This window comes from Aulonocara stuartgranti (genome assembly GCF_965226115.1).
Source record: "Aulonocara stuartgranti genome assembly, chromosome: 4".
Lineage (NCBI taxonomy): Eukaryota > Metazoa > Chordata > Actinopteri > Cichliformes > Cichlidae > Aulonocara > Aulonocara stuartgranti.
In genome coordinates, this window is record NC_138942.1 from 13422652 (window position 1) to 13437278 (window position 14627).

The window sequence follows — 14627 nt, forward strand, 5'->3', positions numbered from 1 at the left end:
ACAGATATATATACATATAGAGAGAGAGATAAATAGATTAAATTTCTTTTTCCAATATGCATGAGGGAGGAAAGAAGCCTATTAAAGATATTATACAATATTGCTTCCAAAAATGATTCTTTAAGTTGATGAAGTAATAAACTGTAAAAGGTACAACAGCTAAAGTTGGCCAAGGGCTGTCTTTATTTTAACCAAGTATGTAATTATGTATTTATTTATGAATTAATCTAACTTTTCTGATCTTATTTAACATTAAGTGTCATTGAAATTTTGCAAAAGCCCAAAGGCTGCTCCTGCACCAACCTGCCATTAAAACAACCCCAGTAGGGTTGAGTGTGCATCCCAGTCTGTGCTGTGGAAGCGGCAGATGTTCTAAGCACAGATGTTCTCAAACAGAGCAGCAGAGGGCAGCACACTCTGTTAGCTAGACAACGGTGTTCATTGCAGTCTGAAACTCATAAACAGTAAACAACTCCACAGCAGGATCAAGACATGTGAGCTACATAGAAGATATTTATCTTTAATCAGTTGTTACATAGAAACACACACACACACACAGAGTCCTTTCCTTTCAGCACACAGATATGAAGGTGGGCGATGATGAATGGCTCCCATCAGTTGAGTGGAGAAGCAGGAGAGAGTTAAATGTGCTGTCCTTGTTCTGCGGTCTATGTATGCGCATACATTGTTATATTTTTACCATGGCCAGCTAAAAATCTGGGTTAGTCTATGGCTCCTTTTCTGTGTGTCCTCTCGGCTGATTCCCATCTCGCTTTAAAGGTGAATGCACGGTGAACACCAGTTACACACAACAGTGCAGGCAAACAGAGAAACCTGTGCATGTTTTACATTCATCAGTGTCTGGTTCACCTTCAGTTTCAAGATTTGCAGATACCAAAGCTCCTGGAATAATCTAACCAACATTGTTCTAAATAATGTTCACAGGGCAGTCCCTCAAGTAATGGACATTCAGGTGTATATATAGTTATACGTATAAGTGTAAGGACTAAAAGAACATGAGAAAAGACAGAAAAAGTCTGTGTTAAGCTGCTCTGGTCACCTTTGACTCTGTTTGCCAGACTCTGGCTGAAATGTATTTGGGCAGCTGTTGCCTGGCATGAAATGGTGATTGGGTTGGCATCAAGTATGGTGTTTTCCTTCTCCAGCCAACACAAACATCTGCTTTGCCTCCCATCACCATTTCGCCCGATATCAAACAACAAAGCTCGCCTGCTCTGCTGCCCACGGCCATCCTAAGGATTAATGACCCACCGAGCACATTAGCAGTGCCCTATTGCCCCTGCCTGGCTGGGGATGGGAACAAGGAAAGCCAGGGCAGGCAAACAAGGAGAGGGAAGGATTAGTGGTCCGGATGATAAAGTACTGTACAGGTCAGGAATCAAGATGAATAAATTTTCAGGTGATTGTGAAATGTTGAGTATTTTCTCTTTATACACTTGGCCTTGATCAATAATTTTACTGCCAGAATAAAAATATTGCAATATCTGAAAAAAACAACACATAGCAGGGAAAGTCATCTGAGGATAGAGGTCGTTAAAATACGGAATGTATGGCTACTAAAGCACAGCACTCAGGCTAAAACGACTTGCTCTTAAGTAAAAACAAAAACTAAGGATCTTCTTCCTTCTCCTTTATGAGCTGACCTGCACTGCTCCTGTGAGTGCTCACTTTCCTAAATGCTGATGTCCGGGTGTGGACGGGAGGGCTGGATTACCTCAGTGACTGTAGCCTAAACATGCAGCTCCAATGCAGCTGAGACACAGTCGTCATTTTCCTGAGCGAAAGAAAGCACAGTGCGGCCTCTATCTATAGAGCTGTTTTAAAGCTTTGACCGGACTGACCAGACAAGGAAGATAACCAGCTCTGCATGCTTGGGCCGCTGTCTCCAGTCCACTTTATGGCCTCCCTATTCAATTTCACACAATACATTCCACGGGCAATGTACAGTTTAAGCTTTTCATCGCACAGCCGAGTCTGGGCCCCAATCGGACGCTATAAACGTTCATCCCAGAGTTCTGTGTGTCACATGCATGCTGCAGCTGTTCCTCCTTTTATGGATGCTTAGGAGAATATTCACCCACGCTGTCTTGTATTTGTAAAATGTGATGTTTACGTGGTTCCATTTTGCTCTGTTGAACTGTCAAAACTTGCGGGCTTTCAACCCAGAGAGCTCTGCAGAGAATAAGTGCAATAGTTTAGAGAGTGTCATGCTAAGTGGGACTGTTTAGGGTTGGCTGGGTAGAACATGCACTCAGCACACCACCATATAGACTGCTGTTTTCTAAATGGACCCTATTAACTGAATGGAAATGGGCTGCACTCAGGCCTGCGTTGTTAGTTCAGAGAGGACAAGCTACGCGGCTCACACAGCCTGGTGTCGTCTCAACACGGCTGACCTGCCACACTGGCATGTTTCATCACCAGAGGACCGATATGGCGCCGCTCGCAGCCACCAAAGGGCAATTTGTTGCATTTGGACTATAACTGTCAGGAAGAGATATACCCTCACTTAAATAGCCGCCCATAATCTGCCCCTCTCCCTGTATTATCCTAATTGAACCCATGGGCGGCCAACACCATCAATAGCTGAGCTCATCTGCAAATTAATAAAACATGGGCCTTCACCAACTCTATGTCTGTGATAGAGCTTGGAGCTACTTAGACACACTAAAGGAGAGAGTGTTTGTGATTTTTATTTGGAGAAGAAAAGGAAGTACAATAAAATGTTCTCATTTTGTTTTCCAGCGGTGATGAGCACAACTTCTTATGGCTCCCATGGTCAAACATGCATTTCCTAATGAGATCCTTTATCTTCTTCTCCTTCCAATAATGGAAATGCCTATGAAAACCATTATACACCACTTACCTAAACATCATCGTGGTAGTTACCCTGTCATATAGTGTTGCTAGATCACTGGTTGCAGGTTCCAGCTGATTCAACAGGTGATACGATGTTCTGTGTTTTTTCCTCACTGCTGATGTGAGAACACATATGCCTCAGTCAGGACTGAGACATGCTGGCACCATCAACAAGTGCCACATCAGCGCAAGTACGGGGCGGCGGGGCTTTTGACTAGTGTTTATTTTGACTGTCTGGACCGAAGCCCAGCGTGATGTGGGAGACTACGAGAGAGGTGGTCATCATAATAAGACCTGCTTCTTAATAACAACAAATCCTCGAGGACACTAAGAAAACAGCCCGACGTTATTAAAGACATCTATCACATCTCGTGGGCCGTTAATCACTCAGTCACCATCTCTCCCTCCACCTCCTTTCGCCACTGATGATCACTCTTCTACCGAGTGTGCAACCAAGCCCACAGTGACCAAACTTTCCTCTTCTTGCTCTTTTTTCAATCCCATGCAGCTTTCTTCTATGTAGCACAAGGACCTTTGTTTTCACACACACAAAAAACACACAGCAAAGACTTTCAAAGACTTTGACCTCCCACTGGTCCCCGAAAAGGAAGGCCAGGTCCAAAGTGGCATCACTCTCTGAGGGAAAACAGTGCTCCTCCAATATCAACACAGCGTACCTGGCCTTGAGTGCACCTCAAAGCTTTTGGTCTATTCATGGGTTTATTTTACAGAAGAGTTAGTGTGCACTAAAAAAAGAAGAAGAAAAAAGAAAAAGCCTCTTGGACATAAAGAAAGGAATGCTGTAAAAGCTGCAAGGCCATGACAACTTGATGAGCCATCAAGACCGACGCTGAGCAACCACAAACATGGATAAAAAAGGCTGACATCACAGGGCTTGCTTATATGGAGTCATGGATATATGGACAAAACAGAAAAACAAACTGACTCCCCAAAGAAAACAGAGCGAGTAATCCTTGGACAGAGCATTGTTTGGGCACACTCATGATTGTTGAAACACCTCAATGTTATTGTGAATGATGGGGCATGATTGTCTGTGCTGGACTGGTTACAAGGTGAGGGGGTGTAAAAACATGAGTAACCATTAAACAACGAAGGGTTCCCACAAAAAAATATACACATATATGAGAATGTTTAAAGCTTTTAATTACATGCATAAGAATGAAGAAAAGTATTTCAGAGTATAAGAATCATGTCATAACCTTTGAGTTAACTGAATCATACTAAAAAAGGATGGGTAGAGTTAGAATATAGTGAAGTGCATTTTTTTCTCAACTCTCTGACTTTACTTGCGCTATTCTTGGCGATTTCTGCAATGTTTGACTTTATTCCAGTGAAATTTAAGGGAAAATATAGTGCCTTTAAAAGAGTCTCTAAACCAGCGGTCCCCAACCCCTGGGCCTCGGTCCGGTACCGGTCCGTGAGTCGTTTGGTACCGGGCCGCGAGAGTTGAGGCTCAGGTGTGAAATGTATAGGTTTCAGGGTTTTTATCGGTTTTCAGCGTTATTTTGTTATCGTTTTTATCGTTTACTCGGTTTTCCTTGGTCTTTTCACGTGTGTTATGAATAAATTTTCTTTTTTTCGGGACCTGTACTAGTTTTATTTTGTTGTATTTATCCGCGACACCTTAAAGGCCGGTCCATGAAAATATTGTCGGGCATAAACCGGTCCGTGGCGCAAAAAAGGTTGGGGACCGCTGCTCTAAACCATCCACCGCCTCCTTTGGCTGTGAATCCAATGTGGGAAAAACATACTTGTGACTTTAAAAAAAATCAAAAATCAAATCTAGATTTGAAACAAAAAGCTTACATTACAAACCGGAGGTGAGACGTTTAAAGAAAGTGGATATTCAGAGATGGGAATCTTGGTTGTAAAGGATACTCACTTCAGGCAAATGAAGGTCGGATGTATGGGTGGATGTGGATGCTGGGAGTTATACAACACACTGAAACTCTATACCAAAGGCGAGTTGCTCTCGAGCAGCAACTGAAATGTGGTTAAGTTGTAACTCATTTTATAACTCAAATGCTTTGTTATGTCCATAAAGCGTTTGGACGTAACAAAGCATGTATGGTCAAGCTAGTATGGTCAATTCTGGCTGCAGGAACCCAATGTGCAAGTGGTTTTAAAATGTGGAATCCAAAACAAATGGGTTGCAGGATGGTGGCTGTGTCAGTCTTTTATACAGTCTCTGCTAGCATACAAAGTAATTCAGGAATTTAGTTTGAAATGCACCTTTTCCCCTCGCTGACTTGATTTCAGATTTCTAAATTTTGCTGTGATGTCAGGACTGAAAAGCCAAGCCAAGCCAAACTGCAGTTCCTCTAATGGCCACTTGACTTTCACTAGTTACTTTAACAGCATGAAGAAGTATAATATATGTTTTTAGCCTACATGAGTAGTTTCCTCCATCATAACAGCTGTTCGGTTGGAGAATGTTTTGATTTGTGGACTAAAGGGGATGGTCCCTTGATTGATAGCTTTTCTAACATACCTGCTCTAGCTAACGGCCTAAAATCCACTGAATTGTCCACTGTGTGTTTATGCTCTACCTGCCTTTTGGAGCATTTTTAATTGAATGATCTGATACATAATTTAGCTTTCTGTGTGTTTTTTCATCAAAGAAAACAGTGAGTAATCCTTGGACAAAGTATTTTTTTGGCACTGCACATGATTGCTGAAACGCCTAAATGTCACTGTGAATGATGGTGCATAATTGTCTACAACCTGTTCAATCTTCAGTTGTGGTGAGTGAAATTCTAGTGTTTTGTTAGCATGTAAGCATTCATTAACTGATCTGAATGTATTTGCCTTGCACCCATGCAGATTATGAGTACAGCTAGCTAACATTAGCCGATATCTTGGTGCTTCAAAAAACCCCTAAACAATGCTAAAGTTAAGGCTTTAAAAGGGAAGTCTAAAACCAGTGGGTGACATCACAGTGGCTGTGTTCATCTGTACAAAGTCTGTGATTAATCTCCACAGACTCCCATGTTAAAATGTTTTACAACAAACTCTGCTGTTTACATTGTATTAAGGCTTAAAGTTGTGCACTTTTAGAGGGATGGACAGTTATGTGACAAGTGGCACTGACTAGGCCCAGCTGTCTATGAAGTATTGCCTCAGCATGTTTGATTTTCTTAGCTGGACCTCTCAGACATTCACAATATTATTGTATTCTATGCTCAATATTCCATTCAGTTAAAAATATCATCAATTTTACTGTTTTTTTAACAGCAGGAGATCAAAACATATTGACATATTCACTTTGCTATAGATCAAACAAAAATAAGTTAATCCATAGTGCTAGTAAGTGTACTCTGTTCCTTTTAAACACAGCCAGGTTATCCATTTGACCCTGCTTTGAATCTTCATCCTGAGCAAAGTTGTTAGGTCTAGCTTCATATTTTTCACACAAATGTGACAATATAGATTTTTCACATTTAATACTACACCAAAAAAAAAAGAAAGAAAGAAAGAAAGAAAGAAAGAAAGAAAGAAAGAAAGAAAGAAAGAAGGAAGAAGCACATTTCACAAAATGTTGGGTTCTGTGTGTGAACAGCACCCCTTCTTTCTGACAATCCCACATTTCCTGAAATGATAATAGGTGTTCAGACTGTCTAACACTGTTTGAAATAGTTTGCACAACTACATTAAAATCCTCCCTACAGCTTTGTGCATTAATAATTTAGCGCTCCGGAAGGGGCCATTCTTCATAAAGATGACTATTACTTTTGATTCCTAAGTAGTAAATTTTACAGCTGATACTTAAGCGCAACTTCTTCTGTAAGGTTGCACGTGTATTGTCGCAGTAAATTAAATTCCTAGGACTCGAATAGGATCTACCAAGAATGCCAGAAAGAGACATAATACCTTTATTTCTTCAAGTGTGGTCTTTAAAACAGCGCAGTGTCATGCAATGAGCTGTCCGGTTTCTATTTAATGATTTACTCCCGCGAAACTTCAGTGGAAACATAATATTTTACATCCCTCTGAATGTCTTGTGTAGTGCAGCAGAACGTAATGTCGACTTTCATTACTGGAATTGGAGTTTTTCAGAGAGTACAAGCTGGAGTTTGTCCAGACAGGGCTGTTGAAATTTGCTGTGTTGATTAACATAAAAAAAAAAAAAAGAAGTCACTCACTGTCGCTGTCACTGCCCATAAAAAGTCGAGCCCAAAAGACATTAAGTAGAGGATTTATGGCCCCTATATATTTGAGTGGAGGGCTGCTAAACCTTGTGAAGTCTCTCTTGGCGCGGTAAGGTTTTGCTTTCTCTGTCTCGCTCTGTTGGTTTTTTCCCTGTTGCTTCAGAGTGCCTACAATTTCCCTTTCTTTATTTTCATTGGCATTTAAAGAGCACAGCGCTCTGTTGAATGTACTCATTCAATAGTGAGCTTTTCAACACAGACATACACACAGGAATACATTAGAACACAGACCCGTGTACACACACAAAGAACGAAGCCATGCGCATGCAGAGAGTAGACCCTGACTTTCCTGCTCAATGCCACATGACGTTGGAACCCAGCGAGCATCAAACATGCACCGGCTCTGAAAGCATTTCTACCTGTCTGTGTTCGTTATTGTTGGGGGGGGCATTAATTGATTGGCTTGCTCTCTGTTCCCGTTTGTGAAGTGGATTTAGTCCTGGCCTTATGAAGGTTGCTGAAATCTATTCAGACCATTCTCTTTGCCTGGTGGAGCAGAGCACAGCGGTGGAGCAGCCGCTGTCTCCAACTTTATTGGTGGAAATTGCCCTTGCACTTTTTAATCTGCCATCTCCCGGGGTTTCATAACACTTTATAGCTTTATATGTCTCATCAGGTTTTATATTCTACGATCATACAAAAGATGACTTTCTGCTTTTTATGTCTTTGATCTCGTTTTTGGTTTTTCAGTCACATCAATTTCTTTTCTTCGATATTTCCAGCTAAACGAGTGGATGATGTTATGGGGCCCTAAGAGAAGTTGAAGTATTGTTTTTACACTTCAGTACAATAGTTTAAAAAAAAAGAGATGTGCATGTACCATTGCGCTAAAATAGAAAGAAACATGCCTTTTATGAATGCTGTACGTGCGTCAGTATGACTGAACTGATGAATAGAAGCAGTCACATGGGGGAGATCAAACTGTGTTTGTACAGCTACAGTTTATGATCTGTTTTTTTTATATACACACTTCAAACTATGTTCCAGTAATTAAACATTTAGCTGTTTTTCTCTCCCATAAAACAGCCCACGTGCACCTCGAGGCTATCTGGATCATCCATAATTCTTAGAGGGAATAATTGCAGAGAGAAATTGTCAGGATCAAATCATCAAAAATAGTGACATTACTCAGTTTGACTCATATAAGCTGCAACTTTCTGTGCATGCCTCCCCCCCCCCCCCCCCTTCTTCTTCTTTTTTTAACACACACACACACACATGGTAATAGCTCATGCAGATGGTTCTATAGTCACATCTGGCAACAGCTGGAGTTGTGGGCCCATCTGTTCCATCCTAGGTGGAGACAGAGTGGGATTCTGCTGCTTTCATACTGACCCTCCTTTACATATATTCACTTTTCAATCCACTGCAGCAACACAACAGCCAAAATCCTACACCAGCGGGGCTCTCGTACCTTCCCCCTATTCAGACAGAGCAGTCTATTACGTTGTTGTTTCCTTCTCTTTGTTTTCTTCCTCTTGTGACTTCGCTGATTTTTCTTCCTTTTGTTCTTTTATTTTTCTCATTTCTGTCCCCCTCAGTTTTTCCCCTTCCTTTTCATTTTCCTCCCCCACTTTAATAATATGTCCACATATTATCAAAGTGACTCGTAATTAACTGCGTGGAACACGTACAGCTAGATGTGTGTGGGAGACACAAGATCATTTCTAAAGCAGCGAGGGTTTGTGGTCATTTCGTCACCGCCGTTTGATGACATCTTGCCATCGGAGGCTAACTCTGCATCAAACCCCCAAACAAAATAAAAACACCTAAGTTCTGTGCGGTTTTCAAACTAGACTGAAAAGACGCAAATAATTAGATCTGAATAAAAATGTGGAAACTCAAATACAGTTCAAGACACATGGCCTGTCTCTTACTCGTTTAATTTCACTCCCCAGTTCTTTTTTCTGGAGAGATCCATGAGACCCATTTCCTTTCTCTTCCATCACCTCCCACTACTCTACATCTTACTTTTTACTTGCCACATTCTGCAATCAATCTGGTGTTCATTTTATCTAATGAGCTCACTAGGTTGTCTTAAGCAATGGTGATTGATAATAATGGCTTAGAAATGTCTCATTGATTCACTCCTGTATCAGACTAGTGAAGTAAAGGCTCTCTCTTCATTAAAATCATAGGTCATCAACTGAACGGTCTCTCCCACAGTATGTTTTGCTTCTATCGGGTTGGCAGATCCTTTGTTTTTGACTGCCCCTCCCCCACTCCAATGCATGATAAGTGAAGCTGGTTTGTAGTTAACGCATCTGCATCTCTTGTAATATTCCTTTCTGTAAGGCTTCCCAATCTTATGTTATTGCTTCTTTTTTTTTTGAGAACATACTATCCGCCATGTTTTACAATATTTTGCACCTTTAAACAGACTGTTGAGTGTTAGCAAATGTGTGCAGTAGACATCATTTCATTGCAGCCAATCAAAAAAAAGCAAACGTGTTACAGTTGGTCAGTTTGGCGGAAGTCTTTAATTTTTATGGCTGGGCTTCTTAACAGCCATGACTGATGGAGCCATTTGACTTTAAAGCTGTAAGAGCTCCTGTTTGTTATGCAGGCAAGATTGTGAGGCCACTGGCAATATGTCTCAAAACATATTACTGCTTTATGCATATACCCTTTGTGTGTTTGCACTCGCATGTGTGAGAGGTTGTGCATGAGAGAGGGGGAGTGACAGCGAGAGAAGGAAAAAGAACTTGAGGGGTGGGGGCTTCTTCTAATGATAATTTAGGAATGGGTGTATGTGACAGAATTTGCACCTACATGAACAGTGCACAGTCAGCATGCGAGCTCAAATCACTTCAGTAGTTTCACATCAACCAATTTAATAGCTCAATCCCGGCCAGTGAAGTTTTTATTCCAAATCCTGTCCATAATCTAATGGCCTTTGAAAGTCTGCCACTTCCCCCTGGCTGACAGGTTGTGCATTTGGATCTAATTGAATCCATTTACATCCTGCACAAATGGAAAGCACATGGAGGCCTTCCCACCTGGTTTTGATCAGCTACTGAGTTGGGAGAACCACACTCTTTGGAGTCCGCCGAGTGCCAGCAGGGGTACGCTGCGGAGTGAAAGATGGAGAGTGAAGGAAGAGAGGACACATTTTGATATCACCCTTGGCTCTAATTAAATTCAGTTTGAGTCCTGTTGCCTCTTTACAATTTTGAGTGTCCCTGCCTGTCTGCCAGACTGTAGTCGTTTACAGTTGTATTATTTTGCCACAAGGGGGAGTCTGGCAATACCCACTCATGTATCACTGCTTCTGTAGACCCAAGAATCTTTCATCCTTCTTTTCTGGTTTGATGTTGGATAGAATATAGATTCAATCTTAGATGTACAAGCCCTCAGGGGGTAGTTGAAATGTTACAGTAGTTTGAAGGATAATTAAAAACCTTTGCTGTAGCCTTTAAATCCACTTAACAATCAACAGGTTTGAGTTTTTAAAGCAACTTAAGGCATCTAAAGACAAACAGAACTCAAAAGAGGTCAAACCATTTGCAGCTGAGGTGCAGGAATCTACGAAATGCCTTTGTTAGGCTCCTCTTTTTTATTTTCGCTTCATTTTACAGTGTTTAAACTAGTATAAAAAAAAGATTTGGGGGCATGCTGGTGTTGTCACTGGGTGCACTTGGTTTTAGGGATGGGTCATAAAAATGTTTAATGTAGTTAGTCAAAAGTTCCATCCGTCTACTTTTTTCCACTAATCCAATTCATGGTTGTGGGGAGGGTGTGCTGGAGCTTATCCCAGCTGTCAGAAGTTAAAACGTTAAATTCATCTCAGGAAGAGTTAGAAGAGAAGCTAAACTTAAAGACCAGACATTAAAAAATATGCTTCATTTTACACATGTTAACCTGTGTACCGCTGTAGTCATCAAGGAGATTTAACAGTCATGCCTTGTTCCCATATAGAACTGCAGTCTTAAAAAATTATGCGTGAAACATATTTTCTCTCTCCCAGGCAGCTCGGTGGTGCAGTGGTTAGCACTGTTGCCTCACAGCATAAAGGTCTTGGGTTGAAATCCAGTCTGGTTCATTTGTGATTCTCACTGTATCAGGACATAGCCTATCTTGGTAGTTGGGATAGGCTCCAGCCTCCCCCATGACCCTGAACTGGATAGACAGATGAAGATGGACGAATATAACGGATGAACAACTGACCTCACAGCTCATTGTTCATTTAGTGGGCAAAGTTCAGTTATTGTGCAAATGTACTGTTTATAAGGTTGGGGAAACCTGCAGTCAGCTGAGACTGAAGAAGTCACTTAGATGAGTGACGAAATGTTTCTTCCACTGAAAGCGCTACATTCAGATGAACAGAATCAACCTTTTTGGGATGGATGACTATATTTTCTCCCAAACCTTCCTTTTTTCAGAGAGAGCATATATAGTTATATATAATTATATTATTTACAAGATAATTTTTTTTCACTTTCTTTCAGGAAATAAATCATACTGGTAACCATAACAAAAACAGTTTAGTCTCTAAAATGAGGCCAATGTTGTGAACCCAACATTGGCCTCATCTCCTGAGTGAAAGATCTGCATTTGACCACCCCACCCTCCTCAAAGTATAAACATCTCTAATACCAGGAGCAGGATTACAGCTATTATTACTGGGGGGGAAAAGTATATATATATTAGCTATCAAGAAGACAATCTATTCAAACACAGGCACACTGATGCTGTCTCTCATTCAAAGCATAATTAAGATTTTGTTTTACTTGTGTGGGAAAATAAGAGGTTGTTTGTGTATCACCAGTTGCCAGCAGTAGTTTTGTGTACTGCATGCAGCATGCAAACGTTAAGATTAGTGTCATTATTTCTATCAAGAGAATTTCCTAATGCTGTTCTTTTAATTTAATGACTATAACTTTTTTGTTTGTAATGCTGATGTATTGCGCACATCATGGCTAAAGTATCCCTGCATGCTGAAGGGAAGCATATGAGTGGAAATTGGCATTTGTGTGTCTTTTTCCACACACATCAGAATTCATAGCACGACTGCTGTGCATGGCCTACATCCATGTAGTTCTGCAAACAGATACGGTTATTGGAGCAATGGGTAACATCATGACCTTCATCGGGTCCTGCTCTGTCCATCCAGCCCCACCTCCTGCCGCATCTGGTTTGACCATCTCAACCCCAAACCCCTGCTAGCCACCCCCACCTGCACCTCATCAATCTTGGGTGTCATCATTGCCACACTTCTGGCTATTGCTAAAGTAAGCCACGACATGAAGACGTGAAAATGATGAATGGATTTTTCCGGACAGGAAGCGGCAATGTTTGAAGAGACACCCCACCCCTCCGTCGTCTTTCCGATCCATTTTTCACTTTCTTGCATCTGCCATGTCTCTCAGTTGTCCGTCATCCTTGCATCAATAGAAACCCAGTTCCACAAAAATAGGCCTCAAAAAGACGTTTTGCGTTTCTTTTCTTTTTTTTCCATATTCTCTCTACAAAGTTGAATCCTCAAAAACACGTTTGTCTAAATTTAGTCTGTTGGTCATGAGCCACACTGAGAAAATGTATTTTCTGCAAACTGTGACTGCATAAAGGGAGCTTGAGAAAATCACTAAATACTTGTTATACATTCATCCTTTTTCAATACAGTCACTCAAACCCATGCAGTTCCCCACCATTTTAGCAGTTACTTCGCCATAAACAAGACTTAAAGTGAACTTTGACTGTCTGCATGTCATCCATTGTTGCATCTACATACCTATAGTACAGTCATTCATTGCTGTAAAATGCCATCCATTAACAGTTGTAGAAGTTTCTGTATTTTTATGGTTGTTGATGTGAAAAGAACCACTGTGTGTTCCAAAAGAGCCATTATCAATCCAAATCTTCATAACTCTTCTCCATAAAGCTTCTGTCGAACACTTGCATATTGTCGCTGAATGCCACAGAGGTTTTTATAACTGTTCATGACTGAGATATTCATCGTAAATGTTGGTCAGGCATGGTTATTACAATATGAATGACAGTAGTTTTCTCTGTCATGTGATTTTGAAGTTTATCTCAGGATGTATGTTAAGGCTTTAGGTGCATATTTTGTTGAAAAGAGCCAGCTCCTCAAATTCTTCTATAGTCTTTGCTTGCATTTTGCTCCCATGAACTCTAGCTTCCAATATCAGACCAAAGAAACACTCCCTTGTTCCTATGCTCCCTCAGGGCAAAGTGGCAGTGCTAGATATTTAAGAGATTTAAGCCTCCTTTGTCAAGCGGACTGAAGCCACTCCTTCTTTTTTTCCCCTAAAGCGCAGTATAGCAGCTGGGCTTTAATACAATATCGTCATCATCTGTAGATTAAGACAGGCAAGGTATGTTGTTCCCATCAAAATGAGCAGGGGAATAAAACGTCCACTGAAGTTTTCTTGAACTCATTTGTTTTCCAAGCCTTTCGGAAATGATTCTCTGTGGAATTGCGCAATTTGTCTCACATCAATTATTTCTTATAAGACAAAATGCTCCTGTTAAGTCTGCTATGCACAGCAGGACATATGTGAATATTCAATAAAAGATACAAAACTGTAGGTAAACACTCCAGTAAGGCTTTTTTTATTTGACACATATTCCATCACAGCATTTCATTGTGAATACATTGAGAGATACCCTTTCTTGTAATTTGATTAGTGGACCAGAATTACAGCCAGCCCTCTCTCATTTACTATTACTAAGAAGAAAACAATTAAGCTATACATGTTAGCTATCAAGGAGACAACACGCCTGTGCAGAGACACACTACTAGATAAAACATACACTCACACACACACACACACACACAAGTCTCATTTAATCCTTTATGATGCGCCTGGAATTTATAATGATTTTAATTAGAAAAGGTGCGGTAGGAGTCTACTCCATAGCAATGCTGACACTCCAGGGTGCCTCGAGCCAATTAAAAATATGTGCTGATCAAACAGTCTGCCCTCACCGTGTACAACTATCCCCGGAGCCTCTGCTGCAGCAGAGGGATGGACAAGCTCACGGCCTCTTGCTCTCACCGCGCAGGCTACAGAGAAGCCAGCAGCTCCACTCGACACTCTCCACCCTGAGATCTGGTTCAAGGCTCAGTTATTCCCATTAGCCGTATATGACGCAGGGTAACGGAGGCCTAAGCGCTGAGCAGAACCCCCATAAGAGAAATCCATCAGTTCACAATCAAACGTTTGTGAGAAAATGTCACACACCCATTTGATCCCAAAAGAGATCTCCCCCCCTCACAAGGGAACAGGCACAGCCCACTTTGCTCTCACACTCTGAGTGAGAATTATATGACAATTTCGAGTGACAATTAAGCCTGGTATTAATTACATCGTTCTTTTTGTTTCAAGAAATCCCTGCGATGTTGCCAGACCCAGGAGTGCTCAAAATAGATACATTTAAATGAATGTGAAATCTTCTTATATTTTCCAGATGTTAATATTCTTGAGGAATCCTCCATCTCTGTCACATCCTTTTCTCTCCTCTCTCTGTGAAGTCCCTCCTCCCTCTATCATTAGG